Genomic DNA, 27,096 nt, shown 5'->3' on the forward strand with positions numbered 1-27,096 from the left:
TCAGCTGAATCAATTGTAGGCCTCATTCATGAAGCCATGCTATAAGGGGAGTTGAAAGAAGTGGCCTATAAAAGGACCGCTAATAGGTGTCCACTCTTACCCACCACTCTCTTGTATGGTGGAGGGTCGTTAGCCGAACGGGTTCAATAGGACATAATCACATTAAAAGTATAATGCTATAAAGTTATAGAACCTTTTTACAAAATACCCACTCTAGTTACTTTATGGAAAATGTGAAAGTGTATGTTAATCCATGAAAATGAACATCAATCATTATGAGTCGTTAGTGGAGCGTGTGTGGTTAACCAACACACTAATTAGGGACTATAAAGTTGTATTGATGGAACAACTCAAATTTTATCATTAATTAATAGAGTTTGTGTGGTTTACCCCGACACGTTAATTTGAGTTGATAAAAGACATTGAGGTTGTCAAGCGGGTTTGCATGGTTATTCACATCTTATTTGTGATCATCGGCATCCCAGACACGAATCAAAGAGCATAATTGAGATTTAACATTCCATTGATCAGATTCAATGAATCTCAAATGATCTAGGAATTTCATATAGATTGAAATTGGTAGAATGCATTACCTACGTAAAATGAATTTGTGGTTAGATTACGACATCCCTTTTCTTAATTTTGAATTACATTATAGGATCCTTTCCTTGGATATTAATTTGGGTTAAAATATCAAGGACTGAATCAAATAACTAAAATCTTGTTTTTGTTTAAGAGAAATGTCTTCAAGTGGTGAGCTTCCTCCTCCTCCCCCTCCTCCATCAAGCCACAACTTCACTCTACTATCAATCATTGCTAAGGACAAACTTATCTGTCCAAAGTACATGGAATGGATGAGGAATCTGAAGATGATGCTTCACTATGAGAACAAAGAATATGTCCTCACTACTCCTATTCTAGAAATCAACAAATAAACTGCCACTCCTGAGGAGATTGTTGATTATGATCAACATGATGATGTCACCAAGGTCTCTTGCATTATGATTGCAACTATGGCACCTTAGATCCAAAAGAATTATAAGGATTACTGGCCATATGAACTTAACACGGCCCTATCTCATATGTTCCACAAGAAAGCGATACAAGAGCATTATGAAGTGGTCAAGTCCCTAATGACGTGCAAATTGAAAGAAGGGGAATCTGTATGCGCTTATGTGGAGAAGATGCAGACGTATGTGGAAAGATTGGAAAAGTTCAATGTGAACTTTGATAAGGACCTTGCCATTGATTTGGTCCTCAACTCTCTGCCTAGTAGTTATGATCAGTTCATATTGACTTATCATTTGAACAATATAGAGACCACATTGATTGAGCTTCACAATCTATTTCAAACAGCTGAAGAAGGAATGAAGAAGTCTCATTCCAACAATGTTGCAAGTACCCCTGTTATGGCTATCCAACAAAGCAAGGGGAAGAAGAGAAAGGGCCCTACCCCATCCAAATGGAAAGGGAAGGTCAATCGTGGTGAGTCTAGTGGAACAAAAGAAAAGCTCAACTTCAACACCCCTCCTATTGCTGATCCAAAGGAAGTCGTGTGCTTTCAATGTGGCCAAAAGGGCCATTAGAGAAGAAGCTTCCCCAAGTACTTGCAGGAACTGAGAGATGTGAAGGCCAAAGCGGGCGTATCTTCTTCTGGTACGTATTCTATTCAAATCAACAACACTAATATTTCACATTCTTGGGTTCTTGATATAGGATGTGGTTTCCACATTTGTTCTGATATACAAGGACTAAAGGAAAGTGAAGAGGTCGAGCATGGGAACCTAAGTCGAATCATGGGGAACAAGCGAAGATCAGTTGTTGCCGTGATTGGGACTTATGAGCTTATTTTTTATAGTGTTAGGGTTGATTTGAATAATTCTTTCTACTCGCCAGAAATGGATCGAAACATAATTTCTTTTCATGCTTTGTTTAGACAAGGATATCGTTATGGTTTTGATAATAATGATGATACTATTTTAGTTTATTTTAATGGTGCATTTATTTTCAAAGCTTTTCCTTGTGATGGTGTGTATGAAACTGTTGTTTGTGTGAATGAATTTGCCAACAATATGTATAATATTAGTTCTTCTAATAGTTTAGACAACTCATGCCTATGGCATTGTCGTCTTGGGCACATCAACAAGAAGTGCATCTCCCAACTCCAAAAGGAGGGAGTGTTGGAATCATTTGACCTAAAATCAGATGATAAATGCAAATCTTGTTCGTTGGGCAAGATGAGTAAGTCACCTTTCACTGGTTCATGTGAAATAGGTGAACATTTGTTGGCCCTAATCCATACGGATGTATGTGGACCATTCATATATGCGACAAATGATGCAAATCGCTACTACGTCACATATACTAACGATTATAGTAAATATGGCTATATCTACTTAATCAAAATAAATCGAAAATTTTTGAAAAATTCAAAGAGTTTAAGAACGAAGTAGAGAATCAATTGGGCAAAAGGATAAAGATGCTACCATCTGATAGAGGTGGTGAGTATCTTAGTATCGAGTTTAATAATTATCTAAAGGAATGTGGAACTGTTTTGCAATTGACACCTCCTAGGACACCACAACTAAATGGTGTAGATGAGAGGTGTAATCGAACCATACTTGATATGGTTCGTTCCATGATGAGTCGAGCTTCGCTTCCAATATCATTCTGGGGGTATGCCTTAGAAACAACTGCCCATATCCTCAATCTTGTTCCAACTAAGAAAGTTGCTAAGACATCTCATGAAATGTGGATAGGGAAGCCTCCCTCACTCGCACGTATCAAGGTTTGGGTTTCTGAGGCTCTCGTTAGGCGAGAAATTTCAGAAAACTTGAACCCAGAGACGAGATGTGTTTATTCATCGGTTATTCACAAAAAACCTTTGGATACTTGTTTTACAATCCCAATGACAATATGGTGTTTATTGCTCGAAGAAGAGTCTTTAATGAGAGAGAGCTAATTTACAAAGAGGGCAGTGGGAGCACGATTGATCTTAAAGAGATTAAAGAGTCATTAAATAAAGCATCTTTTGAAGATACTAGCTCTCAACCTGAGAATGAAACTGTTGAGCCTATTGATCATTCGTTACCTTTTCTTTGGTCCAGTAGGGTTAGCATGCCACCTTCGTTCTATGGTTTCCATATAAGTACAAAAGGTGATACATTATTAGTGATGAAACATTAGTAAATTTGGATGAGCCAGCTAACTACATGGAAGCAATGATAGGCCCTAAGCCTGCTAAATGGAAATAGGCAATGGATAGCGAGATCTAATCCATGTATGATAATCAAGTGTGGACCTTGGTTGATCAAACACCTGGTCAAAAGACTGTAGGGTGTAAATGGATCTTCAAGAAGAAGACCGATATGGATGGTAATGTACAGACTTATAAAGCAAGGCTGGTTGCAAAAGGCTTTACTCAAACCCAAGGGATTGACTATGATGAGACTTTTTCACATGTTGCAAAGATTAAGCCAATTAGGGTAATACTTAATATAGATGCTCACTATGACTATGAAGTATGATAAATGGATGTCAAAACTTCCTTCATTAACGGGAAATTGGTTGAGGATGTTTACATGGCTCAACCAGAGGATTTTTGTGACAACCCGAAAATTTTATTCTCGTAAAGTCAACTTTGGTCAAACTTATTCCTTCCATTATCTTATTGGATTATCGATTTACAAGTTTTGAAGCCTTGTATCTAAGTGTGTTATAGTTTGGAAGAGAAAAGCAAAAGGATTTGAGAAGCTTCGCATGGCCGCAAACAGCTTCGGACCGTGAACCCTCAATTCACGGCCATGAACGAAGCTTCAGCCGTGAACGAGGCTTCGGCCATGAACCATTGGCCGACTTCGGACCGTGAACCCCTCAGTCGTGAACCCTCACATATATGAAAATGAGTGTTAGCCATTTTTCTCTCATTTCTCATCTTCCAGCCGTGATCCTCCCAATTCTCTCTCAAGTATCATCTTCCAAACCGTCAAATCTTCTTAGATTATTGTTTGGATCTTCAAGGTATTCTTCATTCCTTCAAGAACACCAAGAACACACACAAACCTCCATCTTAAAACACTTTAATCTTCATCATCCTTCAAGAACTCAGGACCGTGAACACCTCCAGGGCCGTGAACCCTTCATGTTCTTGGGCCGTGAACACCTCCAGGTGGCCGTGAACTCCATTTCAGCCTTCTATCTTGCTTCTAACACTCTTTTGGTGAGATATTCTAGCATCCTAGGTTGTTTCCTAAACACCTTTGTAGATATATTCACTAACTATATCCATATATGTGTCATAACATACTAAATAGGACTCGTTTGTTCTTCGGGATTTCACTCGAGAAACTTACCAATCTATACCAAATCTTCTATAGGATCCCTCAAATAAGGTGAGTTCATACCCCCATATTTTCAAGATTTTTAAAATGTTTTATAGTGGGGGGGGGGGAATACAAGTAAAACATAAGATTGGTTGTGTTTAAAAACATAATTTATTTATTATGTTTTCTTATCATTTAAATGTGTTTGAACTTGAAACTTGTTAAAACAGGGAAATCAACTTGTAAACCATAATTGGCAAATTTATGGATTATAGAAACTATTTTGTATAGTTCAAGTTAAAACAGGGAAACGAACTTATAAACATGGTTTATGAAACAAAAGAAAATCTTTTCACAAAATTACTTGTTAATTATAAAAATGTTTTCGCTGTATTACTTGTAAAGTCGTTAATCAAATTGTGAGTCTCGTCTCTGAGTACTTACCTAAGTACCAAGAGAAGTCCAGTCTTATGAACCAGAGTCTCTTGTAGGGAGAGCGTGAGTTTGTGTATAGATCTATACGAGATTGACAATCCCGCACCCTGTTTAACCGGCAGGTTAACGGGTGAGATACGTCATTTTTCGATATTGACAACCATTCAAGTCATATCAAGGTATCCGTCATATTAGTATGGTTATAAGACCTCAAAAAGAGAACATAACGATATATTTACGCAGTAATATACTTTTACATCAACCGTCTTAAGGGATACTAACTATATGATCTCTCAGTATATACAATAAGGTTAGATAAAAATGAAGTCCGATAGACAGTGGAATGTGTGACTTCCGCCTCATTTCTTGTTTCTTGTTTGGTTGTGGGCTTAGGGAGGATTCACCCATTCAACTGTCTATTTGATCTCGGTATTATACAACTCGTGTGTACTAAGTGATCATATGAGGTTAGTATCGCTATGTCGCGTTTTCAGGGTAATTACATGTTCAGATAGAGTCACTGATAAACAAAATTGGGTATCATTAAGCAAAGTATGGTAATTATACTTGTGCTTCTCGGTCTTGGAGCGTTTAAGACTACAAATCGGTTTTATAGAAAATATAGGATTTTCTATGGTTTACATCGTTATTTTGGAAGATAAACAGTTTTTGATAGAACTTTCCGAAATCAAAGTTTCACAATTGAGTTAGTGAAACTAGAAACTTGTTTACAAAAGGTTTAATACTTATTATTAAACTAGTATTACATAAAGAACCTTTATGGTTAATTCTATAACTACTTAGTTTATACATTCAAATTATATATCAATAATATCCGATAGGCAGTGCATTTTGTGACTTCCGCCTCATTACTGTTCCTTGTTTGGTTGTGGGCTTAGGGCAGATTCACACATTCAATTGTCCGTTCGATATTAGGTTATATATAGTTAGTATAAACTAAGTAATTATAGAAGGAACTATTGTGGTTACCATTTTACCAGAGATTCGTAAATGTTAATTATGTAATTACTTAATAAATACATTAGGATTAATTATAATAAAGATCCGGTAGACAGTGGAATGTGTGACTTCCGCCTCATTTCCTGTTCCTTGTTTGGTTGTGGGCTTAGGGTAGATTCACACATTCAACTGTCTAATCGATCTGTATTATATATAATTAGTATTCACCGAATGATTACAGAAGGATTAACTACAGTCATTTTACTTATTAAGAAAATATAGGATTTTCTTAAGGGTATGTTTTCAAATTAAAGGATCATCAAACTTAATGTACTTAGTAAATACATCATGGTTAGATACATGAGGATCCGACAGATAGTGGGATGTGTGGATTTCGTCTCATTTCCTGTTCCTTGTTTGGTTGTGGGCTTAGGGCAGAACCAAACAGTCGACTATCTGTTCGATCTAAATGTATTTGACTTGTATTCACTAAGTACTCGTAGAAGGAACAATCATGAGTTGTTTTACTTGTCATATACAACAGAAAATATAGGATTTTCTGGAGGAACTCGCGAACTTTTCAAAAGAATAAAGGATATACTTTCTATAACAAAAATACTTATGAACTCACCAACTTTAATGTTGACACTTTTTCTAACCACTTGTATTCTCAGGATCGTTAGTAGACAGGTACTCTCTCCCAGGAGTTGCGAAGATGGAGCTTTGCGTCTTAACTTTTGTTGTACTTTTCATGTATTTCAAGTAATGTTTTGAACTTAATGTAAATATTATATTATCAATACAATGGATGTTGTTACTTTGATTACTATAATGCATGTGTTGTGATACTTGACATGACGTCCTCCACCCCCGAACGTTTCCGCTGTTCCGGTTTGGGGGTGTGACAGATTGGTATCAGAGCATTGTTTATAGTGAACTAACTATATCAACCTATAAAAGATATACAACTATAAATATAATGGGACTAAAACACTCTGACCAAGAATTATACTTTAAAATATAACAATATTTTATAAATATATATATATATATATATATATATACTAGAACAAGTATCACAAGAAGAACAAAACAAAAGTATTTGGATGCTGGATACTACAGTTAAACCTGGACAGTTATGTAATCATATCTGGGATCAAAATAGCCTGATCAAATATATTAATTTGAGATATAACAAACATGTATTGGGGAGTGATAGTGGTGTTACAACAAGTCTAAAACTTACCAACCCTATACACAAAGGAATTCTAGAATCAAACATAAAATACTATAGGAGTATTTTAGGTACTATAAATAACTTTTGTGAAAACTAAAAGATCTCTACTGGTAAGGTTATAATTACTGAGTGTATACATAAGGTTATATATAATTGAGATTTTATAGACTTAGAATTGGTGATTTTCACTCTACTTCCTTTTCCTTGTTTGGATGTGGTTTTAGAGTAGGCTTACTTATTCGAAGGTCTACTTGCTTTGGAATATATATAATCTGTATACACTAAGTGATTATAGAAAGACCTAGTAAGGATCATCCTCGTAAGAATTTATTTTTAATAAAAGTGTTTTATTAATCTCGTAGATTCTTTAGACACTTTCATTCTCGCACAATCGATACATCTAGACCTTGAAAATAGCCAATAAAGGAGTTGAGACAGAACCAAAAGAGGGTTCATGAGGAGGAAAACCACGCGTGATACATGTGAAGTGTTTGAGTACCTTATGCGTCACTCTAATAACTAATAAATTGATACAACCTAGTGAGTTAGTGATTACACTACTCACATTAGGCATAAGCTTATCATCTTTTTCCGTCACAACTAATATCAGTAAACCAGACCATGAAATCTCAATTGAGAGTGATTATTTATAAAATTCATGAGTCTGCTTTATGTAGACCCTGTTACGAATTGTTTTCAAATCTTTTCGAAAGTTGGAGCATGATATCCACCAATCGAAGATAACTTAGTTCGGTTGACACTCGATTCGTAACCATTCTAGAGACTTACTTCTACCCTTTTCCCAGGACTGCATCATAGGGATGTAGGTCGAAACATCGAAAACCGGATAACAAAACGAAAAATTTATATGTATATATAAATGTTTAGAATACATCTAGAGACAACCATAATTACTTACAATTTCATTTCATATCATATAACAGAGTCATGTCTTCACATGGAAATAACCGGCCAACCGACGAAACCCCGATCCTACATATAGACTCCGCTATATTCCAAGCCGCCGTAACAACTGCTGTAACAGCTGTTATGGTGCAATTCAATGCCAACAACCCAAACGAAAATAGAAACAGTGTCGATACTTCAAACCGTAGTTTCAACCAAGGAGACCAACGGGTGCTTACCTACGAGAATACCTCAACCCACAGACTTAAGACCAAGAAACAAAAGTTCTGGAACAAAAAGGAGCGCAATTTATCTCAAAAACTTGCCAAGAGACAGCAACCTGTGGCAGCCTCTGCAGCCACAACATCTGTCGCCCCTGCAACCACAACATTTGCTACCTCGGCACCAACGCTAGTGCAACAATATGCGGGGGTTCACCCAAAATGCAACAAGTGCAATTTCCATCATTATGGAGCCTGCCGAGAGTTGCATGTAAGAACTGCAACAGAAAAGGACACACCACTCGTTTCTGCAGATCACTGGTCCTACCAACCACCCAATTTCCCACCGCTGGAGTAAACCGGGCTTGTTACGGGTGTGGAGAATCCGGACATTTCAAAAGAAATTGTCCAAAAATGAGGAATGATGAAGAAGCTCGTTTATGTATGACTCCGACCCAACACATAACTTCAACCACCAATGTTGGAACCAGTCCAATATGTCATCTTTGTGGTGAAATAGGACATTTCAAGAGGGACTGTCCAACAGAGAAGAATGATGGAGGAACAGGAGGAGTTTAATGATAGAACATAAAGGAGTAACGAGGAACCTTCTAGGATTTTGGTACGTTTTCTAAAACAACAATAATTAAACTTCGATTTTTCACGGAAAATATTTAACAATAAAAAAAAATTCCAAATCGTAAATTAACACATCTTTCGCATAAGAATTAAGAACCCATTTACAGATAAGCTATGATGGCTTAGTGTATACATTAGGGTCATTTATAATTAAGATTTGTAGGCTTAGAGTGAGTAATTCCACCTTATTTCCTGTTCCTTGTTTCGTTGTGGATTTAGGGCAGAATTGCTCAGTCAACTGTCTTTCCAATCTTAATTATACATGACTTGTATGCACCAAGCGATTATAGAGAGATCTGTTAGGGATTATCTTATGAAAATTAATCAATCTCGAATATCAGAACACTCATACTGCTAGTACTCGCTTAATGCGGTACAGATTTTTCGCAGTATTAATAACAATGATAAAACCGGAGGGCACTGAAAACACATACATAGAATAGTACGTCGTTCTTTTCAACTTAACAGCCGTCACGATAAGAAGTTCCGATGTCGTCTTTAGAAATATATTGGTTTGGTCCTTACCATACCAATTTCTTGTGTTACATAAAGACCCTTCGCTTTAATCAGCCGTCTAATGAAATCCTTTCAATCTATAACGAAAAACTTGACACGAACCTTCGTATAGTCTCTCGTTTCAAAACTCAGAAGTACCCATACGAGGGGTACCACGTCTTTCTAGTTTACTCCGTAGACAAGGAACTTGAAAGGGAGAAACCGAGGATATTCTGAAAGTCTACATTTCTGCAGAAGTATTTTCAATAGATTTCCTAGGAACGCCACTTATACAGCAAGTCAAGTTTAATCACAGAGGCTAAGGACAAATACGGTTAACCTATCACTGTTAAATGTATACGCGAGAGTGGTATGTAATTAAGATTCTATAGACCTAGGATGTGTGTTTCCGCCCTATTTCCGATTCCTTGTTTGGTTGTGGACCTGGGGCAGAGTCGCACATCCGACCATCTTACTAATCTTAAGTATATACGACTTGTATACACGAGACAATGATGGATGAACCAAGTAAGAGTCTTACCATGAACTTCAGGACAAAGTTGTCCAGAACTACGAGTGGACATCCTACCAGTTGGATAAACATAGTCAAGTAAGCCAAATCCGCACACTCTCTACCATTTAGAACAGAAGATCAAATAGAACCAAAGTACCCACCTTTTCCTAAATTCATGAATAACCACTTAGAATTCTGAATTTCGGGACGAAATTCCCTTTAACGGGGGGATAATGTGACAACCCGAAAATTTTATTCTCGTAAAGTCAACTTTGGTCAAACTTATTCCTTCCATTATCTTAAATGGATTATCGATTTACAAGTTTTGAAGCCTTGTATCTAAGTGTATTATAGTTTGGAAGAGAAAAGCAAAAGGATTTGAGAAGCTTCGCATGGCCGCAAACAGCTTTTGGGTCGTAAACCCTCGATTCACGGCCGTAAACCCTCGATTCACGGCCATAAACGAAGCTTCAGCCGTGAACGAGGCTTCGTCCGTGAACCATTGGCCGACTTCGGGCAGTGAACCCCTCGGCCGTGAACCCTCGCCTATATAAATGAGTGTTAGCCATTTTTCTCTCATTTCTCATCTTCCAGCCGTGATCCTCCCAATTCTCTCTCAAGTATCATCTTCCAAACCTTCAAATCTTCTTAGATTATTGTTTGGATCTTCAAGGTATTCTTCATTCCTTTAAGAACACCAAGAACACACACAAACCTCCATCTTAAAACACTTGAATCTTCATCATCCTTCAAGAACTCAGGACCGTGAACACCTCCAGGGATGTTAACCCTTCATGTTCTTGGGCCGTGAACACCTCCAGGTGGCCGTGAACTCCATTTCAGCCTCCTATCTTGCTTCTAACACTCTTTTTGTGAGATATTCTAGCATCCTAGGTTGTTTCCTAAACACCTTTGTAGATATATTCACTAACTATATCCATATATGTGTCATAATATACTAAATAGGACTCGTTTGTGCTTCGGGATTTCACTCGAGAAACTTACCAATCTATACCAAATCTTCTATAGGATCCCTCAAATAAGGTGAGTTCATACCCCCATATTTTCAAGCTTTTGAAAATGTTTTAGGGGTAATACAAGTAAAACACAAGATTACATGTGTTTAAAAACATAATTTATTTATTATGTTTTCTTATCATTTAAATGTGTTTGAACTTGAAACTTGTTAAAACAGGGAAATCAACTTGTAAACCATAATAGGCATATTTATGGATTATAGATACTATTTTGTATAGTTCAGGTTAAAACAGGGAAACGAACTTATAAACATGGTTTATGAAACAAAAGGAAATCTTTTCACAAAATTACTTGTTAATTATAAAAATGTTTTCACTTGTAAAATCGTTAATCAAATTGTGAGTCTCGTCTCTGAGTACTTACCTAAGTACCAAGAGAAGTCCAGTCTTATGAACCAGAGTCTCCTGTAGGGAGAGCGTGAGTTTGTGTATAGATCTATACGGGATTGACAATCCTGCACCCTGTTTAACCGGCAGGTTAACAGGTGACAAACGTCATTTTTCGATATTGACAACCATTCAAGTCATATCAAGGTATCCGTCATATTAGTATGGTTATAAGACCTCAAAAAGAGAACATAGCGATATATTTACATAGTAATATACTTTTACATCAACCGTCTCAAGGGATACTAACTATTTGATCTCTCAGTATATACAATAAGGATAGATAAAATTGAAGTCTGATAGATAGTGGAATGTGTGACTTCCGCCTCATTTCCTGTTCCTTGTTTGGTTGTGGGTTAGGGCAGATTCACCCATTCAACTGTCTATCCGATCTCGGTATTATATAACTCGTGTGTACTAAGTGATTATATGAGGTTAGTATCGCTATGTCGCGTTTTCAGGGTAATTACATGTTCAGATATAGTCACTGATAAACAAAATTGGGTATCATTAAGCTAAGTATGGTAATTATACTTGTGCTTCTCGGTCTTGGAGCGTTTAAGACTACAAATTGGTTTTATAGAAAATATAGGATTTTCTATGGTTTACATCATTATTTTGGAAGATAAACAGTTTTTGATAGAACTTTCCGAAATCAAAGTTTCACAATTTAGTTAGTGAAACTAGAAACTTATTTACAAAAGGTTTAATATTTATTATTAAACTAGTATTACATAAAGGACATGTATGGTTAATTCTATAACTCCTTAGTTTATACATTCAAATTATATATCAATAATATCCGATAGGCAGTGGAATGTGTGACTTCCGCCTCATTACTGTTCCTTGTTTGGTTGTGGGCTTAGGGCAGTTTCACACATTCAACTGTCCGTTCGATATTAGGTTATATATAGTTAGTATAAACTAAGTAATTATAGAAGGAACAATTGTGGTTACCATTTTCCCAGATATTCATAAATGTTAATTATGTAATTACTTGATGAATACATTAGGATTAATTATAATAAAGATTCGGTAGACAGTGGAATGTGTGACTTCCGCCTCATTTCCTGTTCATTGTTTGGTTGTGGGCTTAGGGTAGATTCACACATTCAACTGTCTAATCGATCTGTATTATATATAATTAGTATTCACCGAATGATTACAGAAGGATTAACTACATTGATTTTACTTATTAAGAAAATATAGGATTTTCTTAAGGGTACGTTTTCAAATTAAAGAATCATTAAACTTAATGTACTTAGTAAATACATCAGGGTTAGATACATGAGGATCCGGCAGATAGTGGGATGTGTGGATTCCGCCTCATTTCCCATTCCCTGTTTGGTTGTGGGCTTAGTTCAGAACCAAACAGTCGACTCTCTGTTCGATCTAAATGTATTTGACTTGTATTCACTAAGTACTTGTAGAAGGAACAATCATGAGTTGTTTTACTTTTCATATACAGCAGAAAATATAGGATTTTCTGGAGGAACTGGCGAACTTTTCAAAAGAATAAAGGATATAATTTCTATAAAAAAAATACTTATGAACTCACCGACTTTAATGTTGACACTTTTTCAAACCACTTGTATTCTCAGGGTCGTTAGTAGACAGGTACTCTCTCCCAGGAGTTGCGAAGATAGAGCTTTGCGTCTTAACTTTTGTTGTACTTTTCATGTATTTAAAGTAATGTTTTGAACTTAATGTAAATATTATATTATCAATACAATGGATGTTGTTACTTTGATTACTATAATGCATGTGTTGTGATACTTGGCATGACGTCCTCCACCCCCGAACGTTTCCGCCGTTCCGGTTTGGGGGTGTGACAGTTTTGTACATGGAAAGTTCCCTAATAAGGCGTGCTAGCTTGAGAAGTAAATCTGTGGACTGAAACAAGCATCTCGTAGCTGGAATCTCTGCTTTCATGAAAAATTCAAATTTTGGATTTTCTAGAAATGAAGATGAATCCTGCGTATATATTAAAGCTAGTGTGGATGACATACTCCAGATAGGAAACAATATTCCAACCTTGCAAGAAGTCAAGTTTTGGCTTGGGAAAGGTTTCGCTATGAAGGATCTAGGAGAAACTACATATATTCTTGGTATAAGAATATACATGAACAGGCAGGAACGCTTGCTAGGTTTAAGTCAGAGTACATACTTAGATAAAATATTGAAAAGGTTCAATATGAAAAATTCCAAGAAGGGAGACATACCCATGCATCATATTATTAAATTGAGCAAGACTCAATGCCCCTGTAATGATAAGGAGATAGATACTGTGAGTCGGATTCCATATGCTTCGGGTATAGGGTCAACCATGTATGCTATGACATGTACTCGACCTGATGTGGCTTATGCTTTTAGCATGGTTAGCAGATATCCGAGAAATCCTGGTTTAGCTCATTGGACGACAGTGAAGAATATTCTTAAGTATTTACGAAAAACAAAATATATGATCCTAGTTTTTGGTAGCAAATATGAACTTAAGGTAAGTGGATATAGTGACACCAATTTCCAAATAGATCGAGATAATAGTTATTCTCAATCTGGATGGGTTTTAATGGTGGAGCAATAATTTTGAAAAGTCCCAAGCAACAAATGATAGCTGACTCTACTTGTGAATCAGACTACATCGCAGCAAGCGACGCAGCTAACGAGGCTATGTGGTAAAATAATTTTATTGGGGATCTTGGAGTTGTTCCATCAATCCAAGAACCAATGGATATTTTCTACGACAACGAATGTGTGGTAGCTTTGAGAAAAGAACCTAGATATCATGGTCGATCTAGGCACATAGAGAGGAAATATCACTAGAATAGACATACAGTTGAAGAAGGTGCACTTGTTGGGAATTGTGTCTCATCAAAAGAGAATCCTACTGGTCCTTTCACAAAGGGTCTGAGCAAGGTCAAACAATTTGAGCATGCTAGGAGCATTGGACTGCGAGATGATATTAGATTTTAGATGATAGTGTTGATGTTATTTTAAAACTATATAGCAATTAAAGTTGTAATTGAATAGTGTTAATTAATAGAGATTTCCTTATATTCAATGTGTTTAATGCTATTTGTCGATTTTTTTATTGCGTTTCGTTTTTGCATGGTATACTTCTTGAATATTGAGTTATTCAAAGCACCATAGTTGGTCATACTTTAGAAGTAAGTATTGATTTAAGACTTTCATGAATCGTTTGTAGATTGGCCATAGAGAATGGACATTGCATTGGGATTGTTGTAAATTCATGAGTACTTAGAAGTAGAGATTTTAAGTATTGGTTAAGCCCACACTTAGAGATTACTTCATGGATTTAATCACAAGTAATTCTAAGACGATAATATCCTCTATTCTTAAAACGGATGTACGTAAGTCATATTTTGCAAGTTGGTTATGCATTGGTTTGCTCCAACGCATCTCGTAACTGGGTGCTATAAAGGGTATTTCCATGTATGACTTAATGAGTGAAATTGGATGATGATATAGTTGAAGTTTATTCATTCCTTTTTCCTTAACTGGAAAAGTGATATCTTTAGTCCCCTCACTGTTTTGATGTTGACATTATAGTGGTGGGCCCATCCAGGACTAAATTGACGTGTTCGATTGGTAGTCTTATGATGTCATCAATAAGCGAGATTATCATGAAACAGAATCTTGGACAAGAGATTGATTCTAATCCTTGTCTCATGTTCATGCGATATCAGGAAGAACGAAGGAATAGGTGATCACTTCTATGAGGACCAACAAAGTATGGTAGTATCTTGAAAAACACTCTTTACTGGTTATTCGGAGTTGTATGATCAATTATAGTTAGCAACTTATCCAAGTGGGATATTGTTGGATTAAGGTATCTAAGGTCCTAACTAAATTGGTACAATATTGATGAATAAGAGTAAAGTCCTTTTTGGGTTGCCCACATAACCAATAAATTGTTTAGATTGATTTAAAAGAGAGATAAATGATTTATTTATATATTATATATGATTAATATACTAATTAGAAATAGTTATAAATAATTTAGAATTAATCAGAATTAATTTGGTATTCATTCTGGGTTATTTAGAATTAATTATAAGTTGAAGGAATGTAGCTGTAATTGTTAAAAAGTTGAGCAGAGGACATGTTCTAGAACCCTCTTGTTAAGGATGATTTTGTAGGCTCTTTAGGATCCTTATAGAAGCCTTCTTGAGGATAAACTAGAAACCATATAATTACCTTATTTGAAATAGTATTATTCTTTTATGTTCAAATCAGGGCTTCTAGATGTTTCCGAATCAGCTAAAAATATGGTCTTGGACTTGTGATTTTTAGGCGATGCTCATTCTATAGAGAAAAACTGAAAGTTAATACCTCTCCCCTCTCTCCAAATTCTTCTAGGGCTCTTGTGTTGTGGGTGTGAACCATTAGAGGCTTGTACACTATTGAAGCTCGTTTTTCAAGAAGCTATTGGATTGTCTAAAGGGATTTGTTTACAATAACAAATCAGAGGTATGTGGTTTCAAATTTATTAGAATTAGTTTTGTTGTTCAATGGTTTGTTGATTCAATAGAGTTAATACATATATCAAATTACGTTGCATGTACCCTTAAGTTTTTTTAGATAATTTTCTGCATTACTACATGTAAAACCCATCAGTTTGAAAGGTCAACAAAATGTTAGTGAGTCCATACGTTTATGATTCTAAAGTGTTTTGTGGGTATTTTAGTTTATCTTGTTTATCCTAAACTTTCTTCCTCAATTTTGTGAGAACGATCACTAGTTTCTTAGGTTGGTTCCTAATAGTAGTCTAAGATAGTTAGTTTTAGTTCAACAAAGTTACAATGAGTTCCTATGATCGAGATCGAACTGTTGATTCTTAAAACCACGACGCTTCATCGGACGTCGCAAATGTCTTTAGAAAGTTATGCCTGCTTCGACTTGCCGTCAAGTTGTAGCTAGCAACCACAGGTGGGAGTGTCAATCCCATATAGATCTATACATATCTCTCCCGCTCACTTAGAATTTAACAATTATAGGCCGGGAGCTAGCTGAAAATCTATTAGCATGTTGATGAATCGTGTCTCATCTAACTCTTGTTGTGGGTGCCTCGCCTGGTCGGTCATGTTGTTATTCGTGTTGGATTTATACTGGTTTACTTATTATATATATATATATATATATATATATATATATATATATATATATATATATATATATATATATATATATATAATTAGTGTGTTTCGCATATCCGAGTATTTGGGCAGAGTAACACTAGGTACTAAGTTTATCTAAAGGGTGGCTATAATAACGAGTTCAGCGTTTCCTGCCAATTGGCCAGCGTAAGAACTAAGTATGATCTTATTTATCATTGTGGTTCAGTATAAGAACTAGGCATAATATTAGCTAAAAAGTTTGGGTAGAGTATCTACCGGGCATAATATCATCCTAATGTTATAAGCATAATTATTTAACTACAGTTAGTAATAACTATGTAAAGTTGCATTTAAAACATGTATCCCCCCCCTCCTCCGAAAAGGTTTGGAAAATGGGGCTATGAACTCACCTGTGAGTTATGAAAACGTTACTGTAGGGTAGAAACCACAAGTCAACACTTTGAGAGGCGCTCGGGGCAGTGACATGCGAATCGAGGTAGAGAGAGAACGTATGAGAGGGGTGATGAAATGATATGCCAAAGCTTTCTATTTATAGCAAGTCTTTGAGTGCGTGTTTCGCATTGCGCTCCGCGCAAATACTTGTGAACCGTAGATTGCAGCCACGTGTCAACATCTCCGAGTGCCACGTCATTCTGTATGCAGATGTACCGAATGTGTGGTGTGTGTGGTGCACCGAGCGCTAATGCGTGTGACGGTAAAAATTCAACTTTGAAATTTCATAACTATCGCATACGAACTTATTCTCAACGACTCTTATATATCCATGTAGGTCTCGTAATCCTCTACAACTTTCCTTTTGGTCGTTTTGTCTAGTTTTGACAAGCGTTTTTCGATGAGTTTCTATTATCGTTATGATTTTAGAAAAATCATAACTCTCTCATATGACTTCCATTTTAGGCGTTCCTTGCCTCATAATTCCTACTTTAAGTAGTACTACAATTGCTTGGTTGATGACCTTTTCCAAAATTCAACCAATCTCATTGTAGTTTTTGTCATTGTAACTTTTAGGTACGGTAGATATTTATTTACTATAAATGTCATATCTCACCCATACTATGTCAGATTCTTACGAAATTTATATTTCTCGGATCATGGTGGCTTAGTCTAAATATGCTAACTTGTTCTCAAAATGACACGACTTTTTACGCACTTATTTTTTAGCCTAATGGTTGATGTAATTAAGGATGGCAAATTCGAATATATTAAAATATACTGTGTGGTTACAAGGTTGTCCTTATTACTTTTTTAAATCATATCATTAAATATTAATGGCGATTGGTGGTGTATTCTCCAGGCTGTCACAAGGTGCTTCGTATGCTTAGTATGTGCTTATTGCAGTAAGTGTTCTGGAATCCTTTTCTAATATTGTTGATTTTTTTATTGAATGTCGTAGGGGTTGTACATAATGAAAATTTACTAGCCTTATAAATTTAGTTTTGGCCTTATTACTTTTCCTTGTCTGGTTGGGATTTCCGGGTAGATACATTTATTCGAACGTCTATTTTATTTTGGATTATGTACGACTGTGCATTGGTGAGACATTTCTTATGCATTAGTTGAGGCTTGTTTGACTTGTATGTTTTTGGGAAAGGAGAATCTGGGATATATATATATATATATATATATATATATATATATATATATATATATTGAGAGAGAGAGAGAGAGTCTAGGAAGTAAAGTATTACGCATATGGCTAGTTTTATGCATGTGTATGAGGAGTATAGTGGAGTGATGCAAAGTGACTTGGTAGTCTTAGGATAGACCTTGGAACAAGTATGTATAGGTGTGGAAGGTAGTATTAAGCCTATACTAATGAAAACATAGGATCCATACTTAGGACATGGGGTGTTTCAGGAATACCAAGGAACTTGTACGTGGGTATGCATGGTGTGGGTTTACACTATGCATTGTTCTTGATGCATTTTCGTTATCGTTCAGATTTAGGATGGAGACCTTCCATGTAGGAGATTCAGATACGAGTGAGAAGGATGTATGCGACATTATTGCTGTAGAGATTTCAAGGTTCGTGAGGGAGGTTTGTGTTGGATTAGTGTCTAAGTCCATAACTATAATTGGTATATACTTGACCCGACCCGGCATGGTCCATTTGGGTTGAATGGCATCGGGACATTTGGATAGACCTTTCGTGAGAAGAGGATATTTGTGACATATTAATATATTATAAGTTCTAATATATTAATATGAAATCATATTATTTAATTAGTATTGATCAAGAATTAATTTGGAATTAATTTAGTGATCAAAAGAGACTAATTAAATATATGGGGATTGATTGTGTAAATCATTTATTCTTATATATGTGGGCTTATAATCCATGATTCCTTATGTTGGGTTTAACCCATGTCGTGACCCATGGATACTCCATGGAGGTTAAAACTCATGGAGCATAAGGAATGTGTAAAGTCATGGGTTATATCGTGTAACCCAAATGTGCACACTATATAAAGACCCCATTGGTTGGTGAAATCGGACTAGTGCATACACAAGAGGGAAAACCGATTTCTTGAGTGAAGTATCTCTTCTCATGGTTATTCCAAGTTGTGTTGATGTTGTGTGAACCATTTGAGGTGTCACACTTGGGGCACTAGGCTCTTGAGCTCCATGGAATCAAGCTACAACAAAGAGGTATGTAATTCTACTAGATTTTATATTACATGTACTTAATAGTATGCTAGTTAGAACAATACCTTGGAAAATTGATATTTGCATGTATAATAGAGAAAACATAGATCCAAGGTATTTAGGGTTGCATGTACACCATAGGAGTGTTAGAATGCTCATAACCCAACAGTGGTATCAGAGCCTAGGCTTGTTTTCAAGTTATACATGCTGAAATAGCTTAAAAATCGAAAATTCTGGCTTCCTGGGCACTGGACTCGCCGAGTCCACTGATGGACTCGCCGAGTCCATGAAGAAATTCATCCTACTCGTCGAGTAGGTTCATACACTCGACGAGTAGAAGCCCCTGATAGCATATTTTCGACTTTTAAGGCTGGAATTGGTCTAGAATCATTACCTTAAACTGTTTTAGACTTATAAAACTTGTTTTTGATGTGGTAATGATTATGGTAAACCAATTTCAAGGTTGTTATCAAAATTTCAAGTTTTATGTGTTATTATGTAATTCTTGAAATTGTTGATATGGATTGTTCATGCTTATGAGTTTTGGTAGATCATAGTAATTATGTGTAAATTTTTTGTTAGTGTAATTCTTGATCTTAATGACATTGTATGGACTCCATAACTTGTCCTCAAGTTATGGATTACCAAGTTTTTTGTGTCACCTTGTTTTATGAGTTAATCTAGATTAATGGAAAAATTATGTGTTAGTTGTTTTCAATCCAAATTGATCTAAAAGTAGTTCATAAGATGTGTTTTTGTAACTTGTCCTCAAGCTATATGAAAAGTCACATTTATGAATCTTAAAACTCATAAAAGTGCCATAGGGTACAAAATGAAGAGTCTTTTTCTCATAAATAGTTTTATGGACTTCATAACTTGTCCTCAAGTTATGGATGTTCAAGAGTCTCTTCATTAAAGTTTTTAAAACTTTAATTAAACTCATAAGTTATGAAAATCCAAGAGTTTTGAAAAGTTTCAATACTTGCCCTCAAGTTTTGGAATTTGTAAAGTTTTTCTTATGAATGCTTTAATTCCAAATCAAACCCTAAATTTTAAAGGTTTAAAATTCAACCCTTATACTTCTATTATAATTTTAATTATATAGATATGTATAAGATAAAGTCAATCTTACCGTTAGTATGCCTCATTCACAAAGACGGTCTATAAGGGGGGTATAAGGTTACTACCTATAAAATGGCAGTTTAATGGGTGTCCACTCTCACCCACCGCTTCGTTGACTGGTGGAGGGTCGTTATCCGAACGGTAGGATAAGGACTATAATTCTCCCTTCATTAAAAGTATAATGATAAATACTAAGTAACTATACACTTATAAATTCCCAATCTTAGTTACTTAGGAAAATGTGAAAATGTGCTAACCCATGAAATTGCACTTTGCACCTTTGTTAAGTCGTTAGTGGAGCGTGTGTGGTTAACCGGCACACTAACATGGGACTGAAAATGTGTGGCAAAGGGTAACTTAATGTTTATCATAGATTGGTGGAGCGCGTGTGGTTAACCGGCACATCAATTAGGTAATAAAGTTAAGGGTACCAAGTAAATTTGCATGGTTATTCACACCTTGTTTGTGATCCTCGGCATCCCAGTCACAAACTTGAGAGGGAACAATCGAGATTTAAACATGCCATTGAAAGTTCAATGAATCTCAAAAGATCTAGAAGTTTCAATCCAATTAAAACTTAATAATTTATTTTGTTTTTCATGTTGTAAATTGGTAGATCGTCATTTACCTACCTTCAAATATTTTATAACTTGGATTACGGCATCCCTCTTCCAGTTATAAATAGGTTGTTGGGTCCTAGCCTTAATATTTCATATTGGGTGTTTTATTAAGGACTTAAATCAACTAAACTTGAATTTCTCCCTCATAAATGTCTATTTCAGACAGCTATGGTCTTCCTAAATCTTTAGGAACAAGCCTTCCTAATGAAGATGATATCCCACATGGCAATCAAGGTGAAAGATTAATCCCTTTTTTGTGCATTAATGGGATTGGAAATCATGCTTCACTTCCTCCACCTCCTCCAATAATTCTCCATATCCCACAAGTTTCAAGACTTGAAAAGTTCTAAGTCACTCAATCCCTATTCGCAAGCAAAGACTATATGTGCTTACATCTTGGAGGTTAAGTCACATATTGGCAAGTCGGGAGAGTCGGGTGTCGAAGTCTCGAGGTAGCTGGTTGTTGACTTGGTTCTTCAGTCACTCCCTGATGACAGATCACGACATGACCCTTAGTGATCTTACCTATTTGTTTGATGCTGCTAAATCAACAATGATTTGCAGCATTGGTAAAGCAAATTAGATTGGAAGATCTACTTCCCAAACCTATTTGGACATTGACAATGGTGACATTGGAAGTCCAGAAAAGCTTTCTCTTCCCAATAGAAAGGGATTGGCTATGGTCAAGTCATTTGACCAATGGTAAAGAGAAAGACTAAGTCTGAGACAATCAAGTGTACCATTTCCAAAAGGTCCATATGTTTCTTTTGCCAAAGGAAGGCACATTGGTTGCGAAGCTGCCGAATTTACCTGAAAAGTTCATAAGGATGAAAGTCAAAAAGTTTGACTTTGCTTCAGGTTAAAGTCCATTATCTAACTCTATGAAGTCTCTTTTGGAGATTCTTAATACATGATGTAATGTAATTACATTTTGATGTTCTGGAAGAACCAAAGGAAACCTAAAGAAAGAGTATGCTGATCTGATCGCGAATATGGATCTCGATCGCATGGTTCGATGATCAGAATTTTGAGTTGCTGCTTAAGAGTTATGATATGTTGATTTGGAATAGATAACAACATGTTTTCATATGTATTTGCATTGTAAGGATAAGATTTTTCTGCAAAGTTAAAAATAAAAGAAAGTTTTGATTTATTTATTTTAAGTATCCTTACAATGGCATTTGTGGAAAATTGTTGTTTATATGTTTCCATTGATAAGCAATATTGGAAAATGGATTTGATTCTTTCATTTGTGGTAGTGTCAGAATTTATCAAATAAGGAAAGATTTTCATCACCCAAGTTTCAGTTGGATAGAAACTTGGAATCATGCAACTTGTATTGTGTGATGAATGAGAATTTTCATCTTTGGGAAATTAAGACTAAGTCCTTTTTCACATGTATATGTGAGTCAAGAGAAGGACTAAAGGATCGGGTGCACTAGGTTGTGCGCTGGTCAAGTCGACCATAAGGAATGATAAGATTATTCGTCATGATTTACTAAAGTTTAGTAAATATGGTTATACTTACAAGTTTAAGTGTAATTCTGAAACTTTGGAAAAGTTTCAATGAATGGCAGGACGAATGAGAAGAATCAAATTAGGAAGAAAGATAAAAGTTTCTACAATCTGAAAAGGTGGAAGAGTGCTTAAGTATCTTGGTTTATGGTTATCTTGGTGATTATGAAACCATATCAAAAATGATCCTCTAAGGACTCCTTAGTGCAATTGTTTGGCTAAGGAGAGGAATCGTGAATTATTGAAATGGTTAAATCAAAAGATAAATCATACTTCGTTCCAAAATCAAATCTTAGAGTCATACTCCAAGATTGAGCCTTGAGTGACATAATCTTAAAAAAGGTGTAAAACACTTGTCAAATGTAGAGTAAAATGTTTTCTACTCTTGTACATTTGAGATTGGTAAGTTGTGATGTTTTGGATAAGACAAAGACCAACTAAGACCAATTGTGAGAAGTGTTTAACTTGATAAGAATCCGCACTAACTCTTGAATATTTGTTTTGTCAAGAAATGATTCTTGACAAAAGAGAATCTTATATGTCAAGAGGTCAGTGGGAGTCTTTAAAAATCTTGAGATGGTTTCAAGAACTAATCAAGAGTATTGTTAATCACTAGCCCACGACTTGAGGTTTGTAACCTATCGTCTTGATATATTCTTATTTCTATGCCTATTCCAGTTAAAGTTGACTATGCTTGTGAGTTCTATGAGTTCTCAATTGTTTGCATAACAATGTGGAAGCAATGGTAGGCCCTTGAGCTGCCAAGTGGCAAGAAATTAAGATTGAACAAGTTCAGTCCATATGAGGTTGGGTTTGTCACTAACTCTGTCTTGTGATTATGTTTTTGACAAATTCACATGGATAGGAATACATACACCATAAAAATCTAAGTGTCATAAGGTTTCTCTCCGATTCATGAAAATGATGGTGAGGAAACGCTTTCACTAAGTAGATTTTAAGTAGATAGCAATTGTGATATTTGCATTCTCATGTCATTAGTGGAGCGTGTGTGGTTAACCGGCACACTAACTAGTGAGAATGGAAAAAGGTATCTAAGGAAAGGTGTATGAATTTGATAAAGTCTTATCAAAGCAATCTTGTATCAGAAATCTGAACTTTGGCAAGAAAGTCAATAAAGTATTGATTTCTAGAAGTCCAGTTGTTTTCTGAGTACATGTCAAAGCTAGTGGGAGCATAAGTGTTGTGCTAGTAAGATAATAATCATTGTGCTAGTGGGAGCATGATTATTATGGTTAGTGTTGCAAGTTAGCAATGTTAGTTATAGAAAACAAAAGGTTCAATTCACTTTGAAAAGTTGTTTTGCTATAATTAAGGGAGAGGTTTTATACTTCATTCTAATTCTACAAGCTTAGATTGAGATTTTAATCAACTTTAGTCAAGGATATGTATGAATGGTATGTTGGAATGGTTCAACATAAGGAAATTATATATATGTTGCATTCTCAAAATTCGATTATGATTACGGCATCCCTCTTCATAGACCTAATTTTGAGAACGTGGAAAGTAAAAAATTTTATAGCATGAATCAGGTCCCATATGCTTCGGTTATAGGATCGATTACATGTGTTATAATATTTATCCATTCTAAATTTTCAAAATGCCTAGGGCGTTAAGAGGGAAAAAGAAATAGAACTGGATTTGACTAAAATGATTAAGCAATTGTCGAGGACAATCTAAGGTTTGCCAAAGATTGGTTGCTCATGGACAATTGGAAGTATAAAGATAGGACCATATTGACATATTCTGAAAGGAGGCAAATCTTGTTCAGAAGTGATAGTCAAAATGGGAATATGGAATTGTCTCCATAGGTGGAAGTTACTCTATGAATCTGTGTAAGATTAGAGAACTTAATGCAAGAAGGGTGTTCAAAGGAATGTACTTTGAATGTGAGACTTCGTTTCCATAGAATTGATCTCCATTGGAATACTTTGTAATGTTTGTTGCCAAGTCTTTGTGACTTGGGCATAGTCATTACAGGGGGATCATTGCATATAAGCTTAGAATCTAACAGTAAATGGCAAGAGTTTGGTATTCCTACATTTACAATAAGGATTGGGATTGTGAAATGAGAATCATTAGAATCATGTTCAATTGATCTATTTCACAAATTAAGGACCACAGACAAACATAGTGTGCATACTTGGAATATGGCATAGCTATTGTTTGGACAAACATAGTGTGCATGCTTGGAGCATGGCATGACTATTGTTTTATTCAAGTATCAAGTTGATAAATCGAAACATTATACAATGAATAATGAGTAATCAATATGGTGCTCAGATAAAAGGTGTTTTATTTACACTCAAAGTGTTGGGGCCATATAGGATTAGTATTATTCTTGTGTTTCACTTTGCATGTTTTCACTTCCCGAATAACTAAGTTATTCAAACCATCCACAGTCGATAATACATTGGAAGTAGGTATTAAGGCAAGACTGTCATGAATCTGGTTTGTAGATGTCCAAGGTAGTGGACATAACAAGAGTTGCTGCAACATTCATGAGTGCTCATAAGTTCTGAGTATTGGATTAAACCCACGCTCATTTGACTCACTTCACGGATTTTATCACGAGTGATCATGAGACGATAATATCTTATATTCTTCAAACCTAGAGATATGAGTTGTTTCCTATGAGTTGGTTGTGCATTGATTGTACGAAAACACATTGGTAACTCGATGTTATAGAACATGCCTTTGTGTATGATTCAACAAGTAGTTAGTACAAGCATATGAGTCAAATTTTATCCATTCCTTTTACCCTTAAAGGGATAAAAGCGATATATGTGGGCCCCTCGATGATTTAGTGATGACACCCTAAGTGCTTGGCCAAGCCTGGACTGATTTGATTTGTTGAATTAGTCGGTCGTCATAAATCAGAAATCGGGAAACAATAAATGGACAGAGAGAATGATTATAATCCATGTCTCAATTCATATGATATCTCGAATGGAGATATATATGATCACTTATCTAATGGACGCGTCATTGATTTGTTCAGAGTTCGACAGCGCCTTTTAAGAGCAACGATTGCTAGTCGGGTTATGAAGTCGTACTTGCAATAATAGTTATTAGACATATCCAAGTGGGAGACTGTTGGATTAGTGTCTAAGTCCATAACTATAATTGGTATATACTTGACCCGACCCTGCATGGTCCATTTGGGTTGCATGGCATCGGGACATTTGGATAGTGTCACAACTAGGAATTCTAATGCTTTTGTAAACATTAACAATGATAACATTTGTGACTAAAACTTGAAAGTATGCATGATGTTTATTCAATAACACCAAAGTTCCATCAATCACCCTATGCAAACACTTCAAATAGTCAATAAAAGATTGGAAACCCTAAAAATCCGATTTAAGTCCATTATGGACTAGGATTTCCTTATTGGGCCTAATGGACCAATAAGTTTCCAATTTGACTAGTTTGGGCTTAGAACCCTTAATTGGGCTCTAATTCAACCCACCTTCATGAGATTTGACATTTTTGGCCATATTGGGCCTAAAATGGAAATAAACTACTTCAATAAGCCTTATTGGGCCATAACCAGCCTAATTAACCCTGTTGGGCCATAACTAATCTAATTAGCCCTAATAGGCCACAAACCTAATCTTTTATGCTAATTGGTCCGTGAACCACCCTAAGGGCCCAATGGGCCGAAAACTTCTTTATGGACCTCATGATTTCATGTAAGGATCAAGAATTGGGCCAAAATGAATCCTCTTCCCTTCTTAATGCAATTCTCGGCCCATTTAAAAAGAAAGAAAAGATTAGAAGAAGAATTAAGATAAAATGGATTAAGGAGGAAAATTGTGAGCATGCCACCTCTTTATTACATGGTGGACATCGATGCAATGTCACCTCACCCTCTCATATCACAAATCCTTGGTAAGTTTTTACTTAGATCCATGGATTAACTTCTAAATCTTATAAAAAATCTTCTCTTAATTCATTCAAATTCATGATCATGCTTCTTAGAACCCATCTAAGCCCAAAGATTTCTCAAAAAGCTTGCTAGGGCCGATGATCACCTCAACCCCTTCCATTTCTTCTTCAAAACCGTGAGCAACAAAGTAAGGTGAGTTCATACCCCCTTGTTTTCGGTTTTTACTTGTTTTTGGGGGAGAATACAAGTACTATGTGTTGATCTATGTGTGTATGCTTGTTATATATGATTTCTTTGGTTTATGTTGTGAAAATATGATGTTATTTGCTAAATCTATGGCTAAAGTGTGAAGAATACATAAACAAAGTACATAATAAACAATTTACTTCAAAGATCTAAGGATCTTTAGGCTTAAGAAGTGAAAACAAAGTCAAAGTCCTTTTAAGTGTCATTTTTGCAAAAATAATCAAAGTTTGGGTAAAATATGTAATTTGCGGTTTTATAAGGACAAAATGGTATTATTTACATAGAAATCTAAGTTTTAGGAAAATAACACTTTTCTAGGGGTCAAAAACATAAATTTTAGCTTATTGGGCTTTAATTTGAGCCTCACGGGTTTTTGGGCCCAAAGCTACGAAAAAAATGAAATGTTGAGGGGCTGAATTGGAAAACTTAACAAACTATGAGTCTAAAACAGGAATAAACTATTTTTAGGGGCTGAAAATGACTTTGATGCAAAAATTGGACTAAAAATGCAAAGTTTTTAATTTTGGGTCAAAATTGTAAAACTTACAGAATTTGAGCCAAAAGTGTAAACTTTTTACAATTAAGGGCTGGAAATGACAAATACAGTATTTTTGGGCTGAAATTATTATTTAAATAAAATTTGGGTCTAAAATGTCAAGAAAAACGGTTTAAGGACCAAATATGTCAATTTTCATAAAAGGGGACTAAAAGTGCCTTTTTTATAG

Source organism: Lactuca virosa, chromosome 5 (assembly GCF_052849685.1).
Source record: "Lactuca virosa cultivar CGN04683 chromosome 5, Lactuca_virosa_CGN04683_v6, whole genome shotgun sequence".
NCBI classification, from domain to species: Eukaryota; Viridiplantae; Streptophyta; class Magnoliopsida; order Asterales; family Asteraceae; genus Lactuca; species Lactuca virosa.